This window comes from Silene latifolia, chromosome 8 (assembly GCF_048544455.1).
Source record: "Silene latifolia isolate original U9 population chromosome 8, ASM4854445v1, whole genome shotgun sequence".
Taxonomy (NCBI): domain Eukaryota; kingdom Viridiplantae; phylum Streptophyta; class Magnoliopsida; order Caryophyllales; family Caryophyllaceae; genus Silene; species Silene latifolia.
Genome location: NC_133533.1, coordinates 90,532,595 through 90,552,216, shown reverse-complemented (window position 1 = coordinate 90,552,216; position 19,622 = coordinate 90,532,595).

The following is a 19,622-nucleotide window of genomic DNA, read 5'->3' as shown; positions in this document are numbered from 1 at the left end:
ACCTTGTGGGGAATCAATACATATATATATAAAGCAGAAACTTTTCGAGCGATATTAGAGAGTCCAACTTTTTTAGAAATCCTAACAAGAGTAGATTTCGAAAAAAGCTAAATAAATAAAATCATCAATACATATATATAAAGCAGAAACTTTTCGAACGATATTAGAGAGTCCAATTTTTTTAGAAATCCTATAATTTAAATTTTTTTTTAATAAATTATTCTAATAAGAGCAGATTTCTAAAAAAATATTGAATTTATAAAATTATCCTAATACGACTAGATTTCTTAAAAAAAAATTTTATTTAATTTTATATCCTAATATAAATAAATTGAATTTATTAAATCACACACATATATGTAGATTTTAGTGATTATAAATTTATATGCAATTGTGAGTAACAACTTCTCATTTTATCTTAAGTTGAAAATGAACTAAAATGTCATTCAATGTATCCTAATAAAAGTAGATTTATAAAAAAAAAAAAAAAAAATTATCCTTATAAAAGTAAGGCCCTGTTCTTTTGGACTTAATTTCAGTTCTAATAAGTTGATTCGATTGATTCACTCCATTGATTCGATTCGATTCGATTCACTCCATTCGATTCGATTGATTGATTCAATTGATTCGATTCGATTCAATTCAGTTCATTTCAACATTACTATTATTATTCTTATTGATATAATTATTATTATTTTTATATTAACGTATTTAATAATATTATTATTATTATATTACTATTATATTTATTACTAATTAATTCGTATTGTTTATATTATAATATTTATATTTAATATATTTATTATTACTATTATTATCGTCATTATTATTATTATTATTATTTTTATTATTATATTATATTCATTATTTTATTAATATATTCATTATTATTAATATTATTCATAACATATTTATTATTATTATTATTATATTAATAAGTTATTATTTTATATTTATTATTTTATTAATATACTCATTATTATTAACATTATTAATCACATATTTATTATTATTATTATTATTATATTTAATATTATTATATTAATAAGTTATTATATTAGACCTATTATTATTATTATTATTATATTATTATTATTTATTTTTTAGTTATTATTATTAATATATTATATTATTATTATTAATAATGTTATCATTTATATTACTAATATATTATTATTATTATGACTATATTTATTATTATATTACTATTTTATTTTTTATATATCTTAGTATTAGATTATTATTATTATTATTATTATTAGATTATATTAATATATTATTATTATTATTAATGAATAATATTATAATAATATTTATTGTTAATATTATTGGTATTATCTTTATTATAATATTTATTATTATTATTATTATTATTATTATTATTATTATTATTATTATTATTATTATTATAATCTTTTTATTATTATTTCAGTTCAGTTCAGTTCAGCTCCATTAAGTTCAGTTCAGTTCAGTTCAGCTCCATTAAGTTCAGTTCAGTTCAGTTCAGACAATTTCAGTCCAAAAGAACATGGCCTAAATTTCTTAAGAACAAAGCAAATTTTATTTAATTTTATCCTAATATAAATAGAAAATAAATTTCATTTAATTTTATTCTTATATAAGTAGATTAAATTTATTAAATCGCACGCATATATATAGAGTTTAGTGAGTATAAAGTTATAAGTAATGGTAACTTTAACTTCTTTTTCTATCTTAAGTTGAAAATGAACTAAAGTGTTATAGGAGGCAGTTTAGTACTTTATATTCCACGAGTATTTGTGATATTGGCATAGTGTTTTTCCAGTGAATTTCTTTTGTAGGAGAAATAATATATGGAGAGGATTTGTATGATTAACAATATTGAAAACACTTTTAAATTTTGAGTTTCTAAAACGTTTAATTGACTACTCTACGTTATTTTATGTTAAGACTGGTAAAGCAAGGACTAGTTGTTGTATCAATAGGACCCACATTATCATTATCATATACGGAGTACTATAAAATGCAATTGTTCCTTCAAAGTACCAAATATATATTGATGAAACAAGTGTGTAACTGAGTAATAATGTATGCCGACAATTGTTCCTATTTAGAGTCTACAAAAATGAGTGTTAGCTTGAAATAATTTCGTATATCTAGGTTATAGGTACAAAATTCATGTTAATAATTACATACTAAAGTTTAGTTCATTTAAAAAATTACACAAATTCTCAATTAAGATGGACACTATCCATCTTAAGCTTAAAACGGGTCAAATATATACCAAATCACATGACAAATTGCTTAGAAAATGTCAAATTTTTTGTCTTTATTACCACTATGTGGTAGTCTTTGACCTGTTTTAAGCTTTAAGACGGATATTTCATCTTAAACAAGACGTACTTTTTCAATCTTAAATATTCCGTAAGTAATCGTACGGTGACACAAATTTTTATCTGGTCTTGAACTACTATAATATGATGGCTTGAGCTTCAAAATTAATTTTCACTAGAACGTCCAAAGAAAAAAAAATAGTTACCTTATCTAAGCAATAAAAAATTAGAGTATACTTAGTATAAGATAATAGTTTATTCATTCCATTTTTATTGTTTTATTTTCATTTTGAAAAATTTAAGAAATATAGGTGATATTACTACTCTATCCCTTAATTAAGAAGAAGGGGGAGAATGTCATCTTAATAGAATGAGTAATAGTATAGGATTAGGGGTAATAGTAATAGTCCATCGATTTTATCATTATCAGGGGATGGTTGATTTGGGATAAATTTTGGAGAAAAAAGGTCAATAAAAATAGAATGAGTGGATTATGTAATGCTTCGTATGAGACTATAGTGACGTTTATGTGCATAACATCCCACTTTTGCCGACCATTTTCAAGCTATGTTAGCAAATCCAATATCTGCAAACTACTTAAACATAAATGACAGTATAAAACTATAAATAAATATCCCGAATATGAGTTCTGGGTAGAGGTATGATTTTGAAGTGCCCTAACCATGTTAGATGTTGATCTGATCCTACTATTAAGTCAGGAATTATTACTGTTATGTATATAATTTAGTTTAAGTGGACTATAATACAAATTTGACTCCTAATTCTATAAATAATCTTTTATTACATTATTGATGTATACCAATAAGGTAATTATATTAGTGCATTGAAATAGTATACCAAATGCACAATTCGCTTAAAATTTCGAAAGATAAACTATTAAGTATGGTGTATATAATAGAAGAGGAGAACCAGAGTGAGTTCTAATGTTTAAAAGAATTGATACGATTCGATAACTTTCGGCCAACCTTAAATTTCTAACCAAAAATAATATATTCAGCAAGTCACAGAAAAAAAAAAAATCAGCATTTGGCAGGGTATAACAAAACTTTGGTAAATAATTAAGATAGTAGGGAAATTTTTTTTAAAATACGAAGTACTTTAGTTTATTGGAAACGAGAGAAATGTTTAATAATTTTTGACAAAAAACGCTTATAAAAGCGAAGTCAAAATCAAAACCAATTAGACATTGTATATTTTCTAAAAAAAATGGGCATATAGCCAAACAGAGTTGTATAATGGTGGTGGTAAACATTATTAGTAGATTAATACAAAGAAACATATGTATATACTCCATAATTGTGATGAATATAATAAATAAGCAATTGGTTCATAATAAATGTTAACATTTATCGTAAATATAAGAATAGTTAGCACTACAATAAGAAAATCACTTTTATTAGAAAGCAAACTCTATTAAAAGTGTTCAATTATATCAGTGCATTTGTTTTGGTTGGAGTGAATGTAAATGACGATTTATTAGGCCGGTATTAAATTGTACATCGTGTCAACTGTGGGCGTTAAGACATACATAAAGCTAATATTTACATCTTCATAACTCTTGAGGCAGTTATGGTTTCCACCATCGTTCATGCCCCTTCTCCATATGACATCCTTACTTTTAAATGAGTCATTTTTTACTTTCATTATGCGCGACTTTGACTAGGTATTTGAGTTGGACACGACAAGACGAAATTTGCTCTTGAAAATTTCACAATAAAGTGCATACACAATGAAGTTAATATAAATCATATTGCCAGTTAACTAATCCTATAATCAAATTTTTTAATAAAACTAATATAGATCTAATCGGATTTACAAGTAATACCTACTATCTATCCTAAACTCTAAAAAATTAAACATTTACTCCCTCCCTGGTCAATAGTTTACACTATCCCTTTTGAGTGTTTCAGTCAATAGTTTACGTTTCTGTTTTGGATATGTTTTATACTCTCTACTTCATCTTTTAAAAATATAAAATCAATTCCCCTCTCTTTGTACCTTGGTCTTTATGTATATATTTCCTCCGTCCCGATCAATAGTTATCTATTACTTTTGGCACAAAGATTAAGGAAATGAATATGAGTGAATTTTGACCACATGCACATGAGCCACAAAAGGTTGCCAAAATGGAAATAGATAACTATTCAATGATACACCCAAAAATGGAAATACATAGCTATTGACCAGGACGGAGAGAGTATATGGAGCATATGTAAACATTTTATTGAGACAGATGGAGTATTTAGTTATTGGAGTAGTTAGTTATTCACTAAGATATAAAGATACATCTATAAAATAGACATGCAACTTTAATGACTCATATCTTCATAGATGTACACGGGGATAATGATGGGTTCTCGGATACAAAAATATATTTCGTGTTTAACCGGAGATAATATCCATTGTGGTCATGCTACGCCATGTCGATAAATAGAGGCAATGGGCAGTCACTTAATCATGTTGAAATTTATATGAACTCAGATTTTAGTCATGGTTAGCTTTAAGTAACAACGTAAAAAAACATCACCAAGGGATGAATGCTCTACATTGATGATAGGGAACAAGTTTACCAATGTCACACGAAAGATATTGTTTACATGAAGTTCATAGGAAATAATCAGTCTTAATTGTAAATTATGAAAACAAATTCTATTGGTTAAAGATATAACAAATTCTCCAAACATGGTACATATATGATCGAGATACCTGTTGTTTTGCGTACCCTCATTCAGCTTTTACACCGTCTTATGCTTACATAGTCGAATATATGGGTAGATATTGCAGGTTAATCTAATTTGCGAAGCACATAAAGGTTAGCTTCAATTATCACATGTTTATTTTGGTAGAATTAAACCACATTTGGCAATACCGTTTTATGTTAACTAAAAACTGATGGTGCCTACAACAATAAAAATAGGTAACTACATAATTGAATAATACAACTGTCTCTTTGGATGTTATACAACTGATATAATTAATACCAAAGAGAGTAACTTTTACATTACAGGGACTGAAGATCCAGCACTAATCAACCAGAAGTTTTGTGCGTTCCAATTTTTAACATATTTGGACTTTTTTTAATATTTAGTTTAGTTGACTTCTGCTACCAAACATGGCAATGTAAACCAACGTTTACAATATGTTGTTCAACAAATTCTTGGAACATTCAATATGCACATTGTTAAAGATAATCCTAATTGGAGCCCCGTGCATTGCACGGGCTTTCCAACTAGTTAAACATAAACCTTGACACTACACAAAACAAATTAGAACTTCCACTTACTTCTAATAACAAGAGGAGTATAAAAACAACTAAGCATAAATTTACAAACTCAAGTTCTAGCTATGTTGCCCCTCCCCGGCAACGGCGCCAAAATTTGATAGAAAATAAGACTAAGTCGTTAAATGCTAGAATTAAACTACCAAATTAACAATTTATAAGCCAAACTATACTCTAGATTACTCTAATGAATAAAGCAATATAGTGAAAGTAAGGGTCGGTCACAAGAGAAGGACTTTTAAGCTAAATACTTGAATTTTAAACTATTGAATACTAATGACAAGTGTATAAACAAACAATGATTATCAACAATGACAAACAATAGATGAACATAGATAAAGGGGGGGTTTTGAGTTGATTGGTAACATGAAAACAAAGTAAAGTTGCAATCTTTTTCTAACAAGCAATATGACAAACACTTGGTGAGCAAGAAAATTCAATATTAAAGAAGACTTGATGTAATCCTTCCTTAGTAACCAACAATGATAAAGTTTGACTCTTTTGTAACTCTCTTCTTATTATCCACCCACTACTCTCAAATCAAGATGTTAACATACACAAATTAAACCATCCATGTATATTCTTCAAGTTTAATCAACAATTCATTAAACCATGAGTGCAAATCAAACATGAGCATTAAGAGTTGTGCCAAGATAAGAAGCTAGGATCAATTCTCACAAGATTAAACCATACAAATGAGAAAAGACATGAAATTTCCTACTTATTGCATGAATCCTTTAAACCAAATCAACATACAACAAGCTTGCTCCAAACAATCCTAGATAGATTAAACTATTTCTCTAGAATTTGCAATAGTTGAACAAATAACAAGCATGGATGGCCAACCCAAACATAAACTCATTCAACATAATACATTAAGCATAAGGAAAGATCAATGGATAAATAAAAAGAGATTGAAAGAGTCTTACAATACCAAAGTTGGAAACTTTGGATGAATTACACCAAGCAAAGAAGGATTTAGCCTTCCATAATCTTGTTACAACCCACAAAATGAAAAAAGATTAACATCCAAAGCCAAAGATTATACTTTTCTTCCTAAAATTCCAAGTTTTCTTAACACACAAGCCTTTTTGAATTATTGCTAAACAAGATGAGATTTAGGTCTCCAAATTGTGAACTATTTATAGGGCTGCACGAAAGTCTAGGGTAATACGGAAATTTGGGCTTCCATTTAAGCCAACGGGCTAAACAAAAGTCACGAGTACAGCACATCGGCAGACTGCCGGCTGAGTGGCAGACTGCCGTGGCAGACTGCTGTGGCTGGTGGCAGTCTGCCAAAATGCCTGAATGCGAATTGTTTCTTCACTTCCTCAACACGAGTTCTCCACTACTTAGCCTTCATGCTTCCTATCAAGGAATGTCGGCTCCGCAACTGGTTCATGTAAGGTCGTCTGCGCGTGATTGCTTGTCTACTAGTGTGGCTAGAGACTCGTGCTCGGGATTCCGGGTTCTCTCCTCATACGAAGCTCCACACATGAATCAAAATGCATTAGTTATGACAATCATCGGGACGGGAAGATTAACTCTTTATTCCGACAAAAGGACCCTTAATTAAAACATACTTGGCCTAAGAAGGCCCTAGTGACTCGACACTTTTTGACTCTATCAATTTCTTAGTGAATTATTAAACTATATAACTTTGTGGACAATTCTACCCTTTTAATAAGAAAGCTCCAAATTAAAATTCATGAACTCTCAGGCTACCACATCAGCAGGTAAAGGGACTTCTTTTATATATATAATGAATAATGATGGGAGAAGGTCCGACCTTGCGACCTATCGTTCCACAGGCCCTTAGTCACTACCCAAGTTATTTTATGATTTGAGAATATAAAACTAACGGATAGTGATGTAAGAGTTAATTTGCTTAGGTTCTGGGTAAGACTGATATGTAAAAAAGTAAAATACGTATGTGAAAAGTTAATTTGCTTAGGTTCTAGATAAGACTGGTATGTAAAAAAGTAAAATCCGTATGTAAAAATGTAACGTGCAAAAATTATAAAATTTTAATATTCTCGATATACTTATTAGGATCAGTCAAACAAGATCACATGTGTATATTTTATGTTATTTGTTATAGATTGAAAATTATGTTAAAGATTCTTTTCACTTATGTATATGGAGTAATAGCCAAAAAGCAAATTATAACAATTGACTTGGCACGGATAGATATCATCATCATCATCATCATTAGTAAGGTTGAGCCAAACTGAACTTAGTAGAGATGAAATGAGCTGAATTGAATCGAATGTAGCTAAACTGGAGTGATATGAACTGATATTAATAAAGCTAAATTAAAATTGATCGAAAAAGAACACAACCTTAATCTACCTACGTACAATCTTATCCTATCAACTTCTTTTTTGTTGGCCTCCATAATATAGGACGAGGCCCAATAGAAGAAGAGTAACTCAAATTTAACACTTATATTTATTTCAGTATACTTAAATATTAATTATAGAGTTCAGCAGACCTGTCAAAACATGATCCGAGTCTAGTTGACCCGTTTTTTAGGGTCAATAATTGACCCACGACCCGAATCTAAAATGAAATGTTATTTTAGCGTCGTAACTTGACCCAACCCACTCGATCCGATGGGTCAATGATAAATCCAGAATATCATTAAAATATTAATATTTTTATAATATATTTGAATTAAAGATATGTTGAAAATCGTTTTGTAGACTCGTATGGGTATCATTCTAGTACAGTTTCACAAGGGTTTTATATAGGCGGGAAAATATAAACCGTAACCGCAACCGCAACCGCAACCTATAGGCTATAGCAGTTGCTATTTTACTAATCCACTATCAGTAGTAGTCTCACATGACAATACGGCCTTCGAATTTCAAATTACATTTCAAGGAGGTTTACGGAATACTTCAATCTTAACTACTACGTCAAGATCACATAACTTACTATCGCTACTAAGGTATGAGATACATTGATTTCTTCTGATTCTTAACTTATATTATTGCTTATGGTTTAATCTTATATATATATAGTTGATTTGTTTCGGGTCTATCTCTATTTGATATCATGTTGTATTGAGCAATTAAATAACTTGTATTTGGTTAAACATGTGTTCCCATTTTATATAAGGGTTTTTTTTGTCAAACACAACCTTTAAAAAAAAAATTCTTCCAAACACCACCTTTAGAAAAAAAGTTTGTAAAACACAACCTTTAATAATTTTTTTGTTGTCAAACACGACTTTTTGGCCGAAGAACTTAACATTTTGTAATGGGGTAACTTTCAGTCGATGTTTGAGATAGCAAACGATGTCGGTTTGAGGCATTTTTGGACTCGTTGGAAAGGTGGAAATACAAGCTTTCCAGGGGTTATTAATACGATGATCAAAGGCGGCCTTATGTGGGGTCTATTGATGTGTAAAGTAAGGCTGGTCGGAGATATTAGCGGGTGGTCGGGGATTTTTAGTGGGTCTTTTAAAGAGGTTACGATGCTTTTTTGTGGTTGTTTTTGTAAGTGTTGTTTTTTGTGGTTGTTTTTGTAAGTGTCTTTCCTCGGACTTATCCCATAATTCGACCTGCATTACTTTCAGGTAGGGACCTTCAAAGGCTATGGAGTCATCTATGAAACTTGGTAAACATTTACAACAACCAGAAAGTGGGGATTATATGGATAGGATCAGTGCATTACCTGATGATGTTTTCAAAGATGAACCGTGCTTTGGTAGTACGAAAGAATGCAAGGAAATAGAAGCAACTCGGAAGATAAAGTTTAAGGAGTTTGTTGATAATGTTTTGAACTTGCACAAAACCTCACCTATTAATAAATTTCGCTTAGTCTGTCGCACCAGCTATGATAATTCGGATTTCAATCGATGGGTTACTACTGCTGCACAGAAGGGAGTTCAGGATCTTTATTATCAAGTTAGTGTAGACAAGGGATATTTGCTTCCGGATAGCCTCGTAATGTGTGAAACACTGGTGAGATTGGAATTGAGAGTTTACGGGAGTGAAATCAAACTTCCTTTACCAGCCTTGTTGCCAAAACTGAAGATCCTTCACCTGGAGAATGTCGATTTTTTCGACTATGATTCAATTAAAAGATTGTTTTCCGGCTGCAAACTGCTTGAAGAATTTAATCTCAATTCTTCCAAATGTGATAATAGTGGTCATGTCATTATTTCTTTTGGACTACTGAAAATCCTAAAAGTAGATAATTGCTGTTTCGAGAAGGGATTATTCGAGATTGACGCCCCTAATTTGGCGCATTTATCTTACAATTCCAATTTTGGCGTGAGAATCCTTCCTTCATGGAACGACACGTGCTCTCTTGTCACCGCAGACCTGGTATTTGACCACGATAAAGACGATTACTGTGAAGATTCACTTGATTATGACCTTGAAGTTCTAACTACAGCTGCGTATCAAACAACAGTTTTATGTCTTTCCTCGGACTCAATTGAGGTATATAGATCATTTTTATTGGAAATAATTGTCTCGTTCAAACTATTAACAACTTGTGAATGTTGCAGGTTCTTCTTAGGGAAGCCGATTTTAGAAAAATGGCTGATTTTCATAAGCTTTCAAAATTATACATCAGTGGGGGCCGTCACTGTCCTTTTGAAGATTGGCTATGCGTGACAAGCTTGCTCGACAAATCTCCTAACCTTGAAACTATCTTCTTGGATTGGGTTAGTATCAAGTCGTCAACTAAAATATATATATATATATATACAAATTGGTTAGAGTTTCTCTGATGAATTTGTTGTGCAGGAGCTAAGTTGCATCTACTGCGATCCAACGTCATGTCCAGTTATACCCGCGATCCCTGATTCATGTCCTGTCAAGCTGATTCAAGTGGAATGCGGTTGTAGCCATGTGTGTTTATTAAGGCCTCCATTCAATTTTCGATCATTCCCCGTAATACAGCTCTGCTGATATTCTAAGGCTTTCGAGAGACCGTTTTTATAGAACTTAATAGCGTAACAACTCTATGAATCTCTATTATATTCTTGCCAATGATTTTAAATAGTCCTTTCGTTACTGAAGAATGCTGCTATTTTGAAATTGTAGTTAATTCCGGCTTTAAGAGACTTTTTTTTAACTTAGATAGAATCTCTATCAGGTAGGAAATTGATTCTGTGACATTGATTTCATTAGTTTTAATTGTGCTGATTTTGAATTTGTACAAAATGGAGTTCGAGTTTGAGTCTGACTCAGTTGTACTGGAAACCTAAATCAATACCATCGCACACCAACGATCATTAGTATCTGAGTATTTTGAGGTTCTCTAATGCTTCTGTCAATAAAAGACGCATCTCACCTTTACACTTTCTCATACGCGTCACCGAGGACGTCTTCTAGCAGCTCGTTGACGCCTTACGCCATCTAGTTGTGTATCGGACCATCGTGAAGTCCTTCTTTGCCTTGAAATCTCTTGTTCTTAGGAATTCCCCATATAAATGCATCTTCTGGTTCGACCAGCTCCACTGGCACCGGTTCAATCGAGGCCGGTTCAGCCTCCATTGCTACCTCGATTATTGCAGTACAGCCACTCTGGTAATTTGTACTGTATAGTTTGATTGAATTAAGTTTTCGGTAATAACTATTACACTTCTAAAAACTTACGGGAGCCTTTTGTGACACTTAGATAATGTCGTTTTGAACTTTTCGGAAACTTAACTCATGGCACTCTTACAAAAATTTGTCTCACACGTTTTAGTATCTCTTATTATGCATACTATGTGATTGTGAAGTAAGATAAAATGGCTACTCATTCTTTGATTCCTGTTTCGTAATTTCCAAAGATTGGTAATTTAATTGATAGGCTGTTTGGGGGAAGGAGCGTAGCGGAACCATAATTTGACGTTAGAAAGTGAACTTAATTATTTATTTTGAGGGATGGGGGGCATTAGAGCAAAATAGAAATAGATAAAAAAATCGACTACTACCTTACAAAGTTCAGAATTTTTCATTGTTGGGTGACAACTAGTCGATTACACATGTTAGGCCCTGAAACTTTCCAAATTGAAGTGAGCTAAAGTTACTTTAAATAAAATCCAAAAGAATAATATCATTGAACTTATTTAAACGGACGGATTTGAATTCGAATCGAATAACCCGTTTATGAGGTCCAAGGGTACAAACCCTAATTTCTAAAACATGTGATCATAAATTCCTGACTACTGTACAAAGCATGGTAAAATCATACACAAAAACTTTCTTTTAGAAAAAAAGTAAACGTGATATCCTGGCCAGACGTATACCAATCTCAAAAATAATTAAACTCAAGGAGGATAAAAAAGGTAAAGTAATTTCTTATGAATTTTCATTTGTATAAGAGCAAGTCCAATGGTAAAGCTTTAGCGACCGCTTTGCAATTTCTTAAAATCGCGTTCTGGGCAGTTCTACACCATTGGAGAAGCGCCATAAAGAATGGCTTGGGTTGCTACTTTACCCCGTTATTGCCTACTCGCTTATATGGCCCCACAACTATCAATCAACCAATAGAAAAATTATTCCAATAAATAATTTGACATGTGGGTCCCATTAAGCTAGTATTAAAGCTAACTAAACCATTGGAATTGTTTACTAGTTTAGAATGATTGTAGCTTATGAATTTGCCAAGCTAGTTGATCGTTGCTTACCATTGGACTTGCTGCCTCCTGGCCTGTCAATTAAATATATTGCTCTTGATGCTTAATAACTTTTATACGAATTCTACAGTAACACCGTCAATTTATATGAGCACAATTTTTGTTAAAGAGACGGTTTCTCATTAATGTTAGTGAGAGTCCTCTCTCGTAGGTAATTATTATTTTCATTTAATATGTCATCTTGCATAAGATTATTATTTCTTGAACCATAATTGAGCAAAATTTCATTGATTACTTGTTTTGGTGGTTCATACTCAGAATGATTAGGCAAATTTTCATGATTCTCGAAATCAATGTACTGTACAAGCGTGTATCACTTGAGCATGGCATGAAAACGGTAAAAGAGATTCACTTGGAGGTGAGAATGGTTGACGACTGCAGTAAACAAGGCCCTGAAAACAGAACATATAAGAGCATCTTTAGTGGTAAGCTATAAGTTATTGTGGCTTGCTTTGCCACATATGAATTTTCAACAATATTGCTTGTAAGCAGGATATCGCTCCAATGGTGAGCGACATACAATTGTAACTTGACTGGACCCACTTAAAATAATCGACCAATGAAAAGAAAGCTACTTGAAATCAAGCATGTAGCTTGGTAGAGCAGGTGTAGCTTTCAGGCGGATCGCATTTTTCCTAATCCAATGGTGAGCAACCCGCTTGAATTTTTTTTTAATTGCTCAAGTGATACAAGTATTTGAAGGAAATACTAAGTAAGTTTGGGTTGACTAATGTTAAACCTCTTGCTACACCAATGATTTCTAACATCAATCCTAACAAAGAAGAAAATGTTAAGAGTGTTAGTGAAATCATGTATCGAGGTATGATTGGTTCATTACTTTATTTAACCGCTAGTCGACCCGACATAAAATTTAGTGTATGCTTGTGTGCCCGCTTCCAATCAAGTCCTATGGAATCACATTTCAAAGCCGTCAAAAGGATTTTTGTGTACTTGATTGGAACACAAACCTATATATTTGATATCCATCTCATTACGATCTTGATCTTGTAGGTTTTTGCGGGTAGCACGGTGAATACGAAGAACACATTGAGTATTGACACTTTCTTGGGTCCTTACCTCATTTCATGGGCCTTAAAGAAGCAAGAAGTTGTTGCACTATACACGGCTGAAAATGAATACAATTGTGCAGTACTCTGTGGCGCACAGATTCTTTGGGTATGACAACAATTGCATAACTATGGTATTATCTTCGACATAACTTCTATCTTTTGTGATAACACTAGTGCAATTAACACCTCAAAGAATCCAATACAACATTCTAAAACTTAACATATCGACATAAGACATGATGTTTACGTGATCAAGTTGTAAAAAGGAATAATTGTCTTAGTTTTTGTATAACGGAAAATCAATTAGCGGACATTTTTACAAAACCGTTTGAAAGAGAACAATTCGTAAAACTTCGGTTGGAAATTGGTTTATTGGCTGATAAGTGATTCATATTATTTTATTTTCCTTAATGATTGACTAAAGATAAGGACATACATGTGATTACCCTAATTGTTAATTAGTTTACTTCATGCAAAAATATGGTTCAAAAAATATGAATAATTATGTTTGCATTTGAATTGTTGTTGCATTGAGCCACTCAACCCACATTCAAAAATCAAACCTCTCCACCTCCCGCATGTCACTAAAATCGTCCGAATCAACACTTCAAAAATGCCTCCAAAACCCTCATACGACCGCGACTTCAAAATCATCAAGATTCTTATGACCCAAAGAAAAGAGAAAATTCAAAGAAACAAATGACTTCTCCCATTAAATCCGCTGCCATAAATGAAATGTTGGGAAGCTCATATGTCGAATTACCCATTTCCTCTAAGAAACCCAAGGGTATTTCTCCTCCCAAAGTTGATGCCACAGCATGTGTCACTGTGACACGAAAGAAAACCACAACTCTAATGGAGGAAGATGGCCAGAATATTTGGGATGAAAATGAAGATGAAATTTATGAAGATGTTGGTAATTTGAATGACGATGGTATGTTTAATAATAGTCTTGACCCATTGCCCTCACCACATGCTACAAATGAGAAAATCATTGAAATCCTTAATGATGACTTGGAAGAAAACTAACATGATAAGCTCATTGTCACCTAGCGTTTTCCAAACAAAAGAAAAAGGGGTTCAAGTTGAAAGATTCAAAAAAGTTTGGAAGAAGAAGATTTATGCCACTGTCAAGGTGAATGTTGCATCTGGTACCCAATCCGTAATCATTAATCACCAACTCTTTTCCTAATTCTTGAACCTTGGGTAAGATTCTTGTAGCCATTACTCAATTGGTTAGTGAGAAAATTCGAACTTGAAATGAAGAATTTTTGGAACTTATGCAAACTTTGAAGGGGAAAGCTTCAAGAAAATTGATGATGACTTGATTAACCCCATTTCTAGCCCGTTATCCATTACCATACATAACCCATTTTGGCTTAATGTTTTCCAAATTCTTTTGCAAACCGTACTTATTTTATTTGTTTAACCTTGCCTTGTTTGTTGTTAAATTATGTCAAACTGTGTTCGTCACTATGTTTTGCCCTTCCTTGATGATGTCAAGAGGGGGAAGTAGTTTAATTATGTCTTATGTGTGACCCCTTAACTCTTAAGCTTGCGTTCACCGTAATATGTCTTGCGACCTTGATTAGATGTTCTACTTAGACTAAGTATATTGACTCTTTCATGCCTTGATCATGTTTTGTATGTTTTATGTTGAATGCTTAAAGACCGGGTAACCATAGGTTAAGGGGGAACTTCACACATTATTAAAACTTGCCATCATCAAAGGGGGAATTTGTTAGAACACACTTGGTTGATGATGCCAAGTTTCATTGTTATTTAATTATTTGCTTCTTAGTTATAATGTTTAGCATTTGAAGCACTCAATGAATTTCCAAAGATGGTTCAAGAATGATCAAGATAAAGTTATGACAAGAAATCCCTTAGCCTTAGTCAAATGTTGTAAACGATTACAAATGCTTAGTGATTGAAGCAATCAAATGGACTCTCAAAGATGGCTTAACATGATCAAGATGAAGTCAACAAGAAGTCAAGAAAATGATATGATCCTAGCATCAGTCGAAAAATACTTCCTCCCATCCAGACCAAAGGTTACAGTTGCTTTATCACACTTGTCGAGGCATGTTTTGTAACGTGCATATCTTTAGTTACACATTATTAAAAATTATAAAAATTTGATATTCTTATAGCATTCATGACGATAAATCAAATAAGATCTCACATGACTATATTTTGTCTTATACATTAAGAATAATAACAAAGATTCCCTACGATCATGAATAGTGCCAAAAAGCAACTGTAACCTTTGGTCTGGATGGGAGGGAGTATAAGAGTAAGTGTAACATTCTCATTTACGTCAAGTGGCTGCAAAACCATGCAACAGTGCACTGCACTGTGGTTTCTGATACTACCGTATGGAGGGACTTTTATTCGAAATGTTTAAGTGTCAAAATCTTTGCAAATTTCATATTCTCAAATATTTTACATTTGAATTATCCCAATTTGAAAACAAATCTGAAAAAAATCAATTTGCAAAACTCACATGTGACTCCTCTAAAGTTGTGCATCTACTTTTACATAAACGGAAAGTTGATTTAGTCAAGTACTAAAGCACTCTTCCATTTGTGGTAAGTTGTCATTTGTCAAATGTGTTGAAGTTTTAAATATGAAAGTTTAAGTCATAAATCCACATTGATTAATCCTCTAAATTTGTGCATTTACCTTTTACTAAAATGGTAAGTTGAACTTGTCAAAGTTTTAAAGTTAGAAATGCTTTTTGCCATTTTGGTAAAATGTCACATGTTGAGTGTTTTGGGAAGAGTTTTCTGATACCTGTGCTCCAAGCCTATAGCCTAACACTTACCATCACTCAAAGGCTATCTATTTAATATTGGATTTAATTAACCTAAGTTGTACTACTTAGATGATCAAATCCACTATAAATAGGGTGCCTTTGCATCATTTATCACCTAAGACTTTTATGAGCATTAATTGTTAAAACACTTTACAAAACATCAGCTCTTGTTCTTCAACTTATTTGCAAAATTGTTTTCTATTTTAAAAGTCTTCAAACGTTTTTCAAAAGGGCTGTAAATCTCCATGTATCGATTCATTTTGACTTTGTGGCATCTGAGTTTGTTCCATGATTCTCTTGTTTAGGTCTTAATTGTAATCTCCATGTTCATTAAGTGAACGATTGAGATTCAAAGACTCTGTAAACCTGTGAGATAGAACTTAAGTCTTGAAGCGGAGTAGCTTTGAGCAAGTGAAAGTCTTGAAGCGGAGTAGCTTCAAGCAAGTGCAATCGGAGTAGGTTGGCGAGTTATTTTCATTGTAAGAGGTTTAGTTGTTTGAGTAAATTTCTAAACAAGCAATAAAATAACGGTTGGACGTATGCCTCGGAGTAGAGGCTGAACCAATTTTTAAAAAACATCGTCTTGTTTGTTCATTTACTTTTACGTTTGTTCTCCTTATTTATATCTTGTTTATCTCGCAATCTGTCTGTGTCACAGTGTTCAATAGTGTGTCTCAGACCATCTGATTGATTCAATCTTGTGAACTTAAAACGATTAAGTATCTCAAGTTTTCAACTTAAAAGGAATTCATTTAAGATTTTCATTGCTAAGAGTATTCAACTTAAAAAAAAGTATTTACTTTATATCTTCATTGCTAAGTTGAAGAAAAATACTCTTTCATTCATACTTTTCTGGTCTGTGCAACAGTCGACTTTACTGTGACATATACTGAGCTGAATTCGTGTGTATATACTTCTAACTCAAATAGTTCTAAGTATAAACACCTTTAACATTTAAAGTATTGTCCATATCAGCTTAGTCTATTGTCCTATATTTCAAAGAAGCTTAATTCAAGCTTAAAAATTTTAATTGGACATCTAATTCACCCCTTCCCTCTCTTAGGTGTTCTCGTCCTTGACTCTTCAGGAACGTTGCCAAATATCAGCTTAGCACAAGAGAAATATTTAGAGAGAAATACAAGAGAAAATCATTGTTGTGTCTTTTTTGTATGGTAGGGATGAGTTTATATAGTAGTGAAATGGGACAATGGGTATGGTAAATCACAAAGTTAGTATCGTAAAATGGTAATTTTAGGATACTACACAATCAATGTGGAAAATCTCATAAATCAAGTATGGGAGAATGCACAATCAATTTGGAAAACTATCCCATGAATAAATTGGGAATTACAATTTGCTTCTTTTGAAGCACTAACTCCAACAAATATGTTTGCTTAATTTGATTTTAAGACTAGAAAAAAATGGAGTACCACATAATTTCGTTGTAAGGTAAGCTTCTATTTTTGTGTACATGACTGTGTGTAAGTACCCAAAATAAAAATAAAACGAACAATTAGGCATCATATTGGGTATGTGTGAATAATTATTAAATCTTAAGGGTAGTTACTCCCTTTGTCTAGCTGGAATTACTTCCTCATAGTACATGATAATTGTAAGAAAATGGGTGCAAACATTATTTTCAGGTGCTCCTTAACAATTAAATTATTCCTGTTGTTTTTTTTTAAAAAAAATTGGTTGATTGAAATTAGGCTAAACAAGGTAATTGACAAAAAAATAAATTAGGGTAAATTGATTATTAATCACTTAATATTGCTCCTATTCAGTGGTAGGAAGAATGGAAGATGGTTTTGATTTCAATGGCTTACAACACGGGAAATTTTGAGGAAATGGCGTATTTATAAGTTTATTGCAAATGTACTACTAGATCACAAATAAGATCATACATCTTGTTGTACAGGAAGCATGGTACATCAGGCCCATATAATATATAATTAACTACCTATAGCTCAATAGAAAAAAAAAATCTACTTATCATCGACATTTTTAAACCCTTAACCTTCTTTCTTTAATTCTCTGTTGAACGACACTCACAACAAACCTCCCTTTCCCCTAATTTTAATTCTAAAATGGTTGAAGGAAAGCAATTGGTAACATCATCGAGGAGAAAAAATGCATCGAACAATGTTTCGGTGACTGAGAAGCAATTTACATCGGTATCAAGAAGAAAAAATGCATCGAACAGTAGTACTTTGAGGTAAACTTCTACACCAATCATAACCCTAATTTTGTGATTTATGTATATTATCAAAATTCGTTTATTTCCTATTTAATTCCAATATTTTGCGTTTTGCCCGTTATTTTTTCTGTTTCGATTTGATTTTGTTCGAAACCTAATTTTATTATTTCAGTTCCCAGACTATTTGATCATTTGCCCGTTAGTTTTTTATAAGATTCATCACACGATAAACAATCCCTCAAGTCGAAACAGAAACATTCGAATAAAACACCCCATGTTTTGTGAAAACAAAGTATTACGAGCAGCACCTGTTCTTGACCACCGACCACCCTTGACCACCTATCTGACTATATTCACAAAATTGGGAGTCCAACGATTCCAAAACACTAAAGAACACAAAAATCCGTCATCATTTGATCCTTCAATTCTCTCAGCAAAGACCGTCGCACATAAGCATCCCAATCTCGAAAGTATCAATAGAATTATTTAGGAAACGAAGGCAGTATGTAACCATCAGAATGCATGCCCGTCATCATTAATATTTGTTTTATTTTTGAAGATTTTCAACTTTTTTTGTAATTTAGCTCATTTTCTTTATCATTAGCTCGAGTAGTTTGTATATAGCTCGACTTCTTTTGTGAAAACAAAGTAGTACAAGCAGGGCCTGTTCTTGACCATTTTCGTACCACATCCGATCACCCTTGACCACTTCGCTGATTATATTCACAAAATTCGGAGTCCGACGATTCTAAAACAATAAAGAACACAAAAATCTGTCATCATTTAATCCTTCAATTGTCTCAGCAAAGACCGTCGCACATGCATCCCAATTTCGAAAATATCTAGTTGATGATTAGCTATTCCATTGTTATGAATTTTATGACTGAAGTGGGACGCTTAGGGCCTTGGGTCCTCCAAATGGAGGTTCAAATGAACAATTTTGTTGATGGTTGACTGAAGTAAGACGTTCACAGAGTCTTTTGCAATACTTTGGTAGTAATCTTTTGCAATTGAACATCTTACTCCATTTGGAGGACCCAATACTGTGCCATTGTTCTGTGGCATTGTTCTATATTATATCTTTTGCTGTTAACATGTTTTATTTTGAATCCGGCTTTACTCGCATTGCCTTCTAAATGATATCTACAAGTTTGAATGTGTAAGATTTTTCAATAAAGTATTTCTTAAATAGAAAAGGATGTGTGGGATCCTTATTGATTTTCGTATTCTCTTTCTTAGACCTTCGAAAAAGCAAAAAAAAGACAAAGAAGAAGAAGA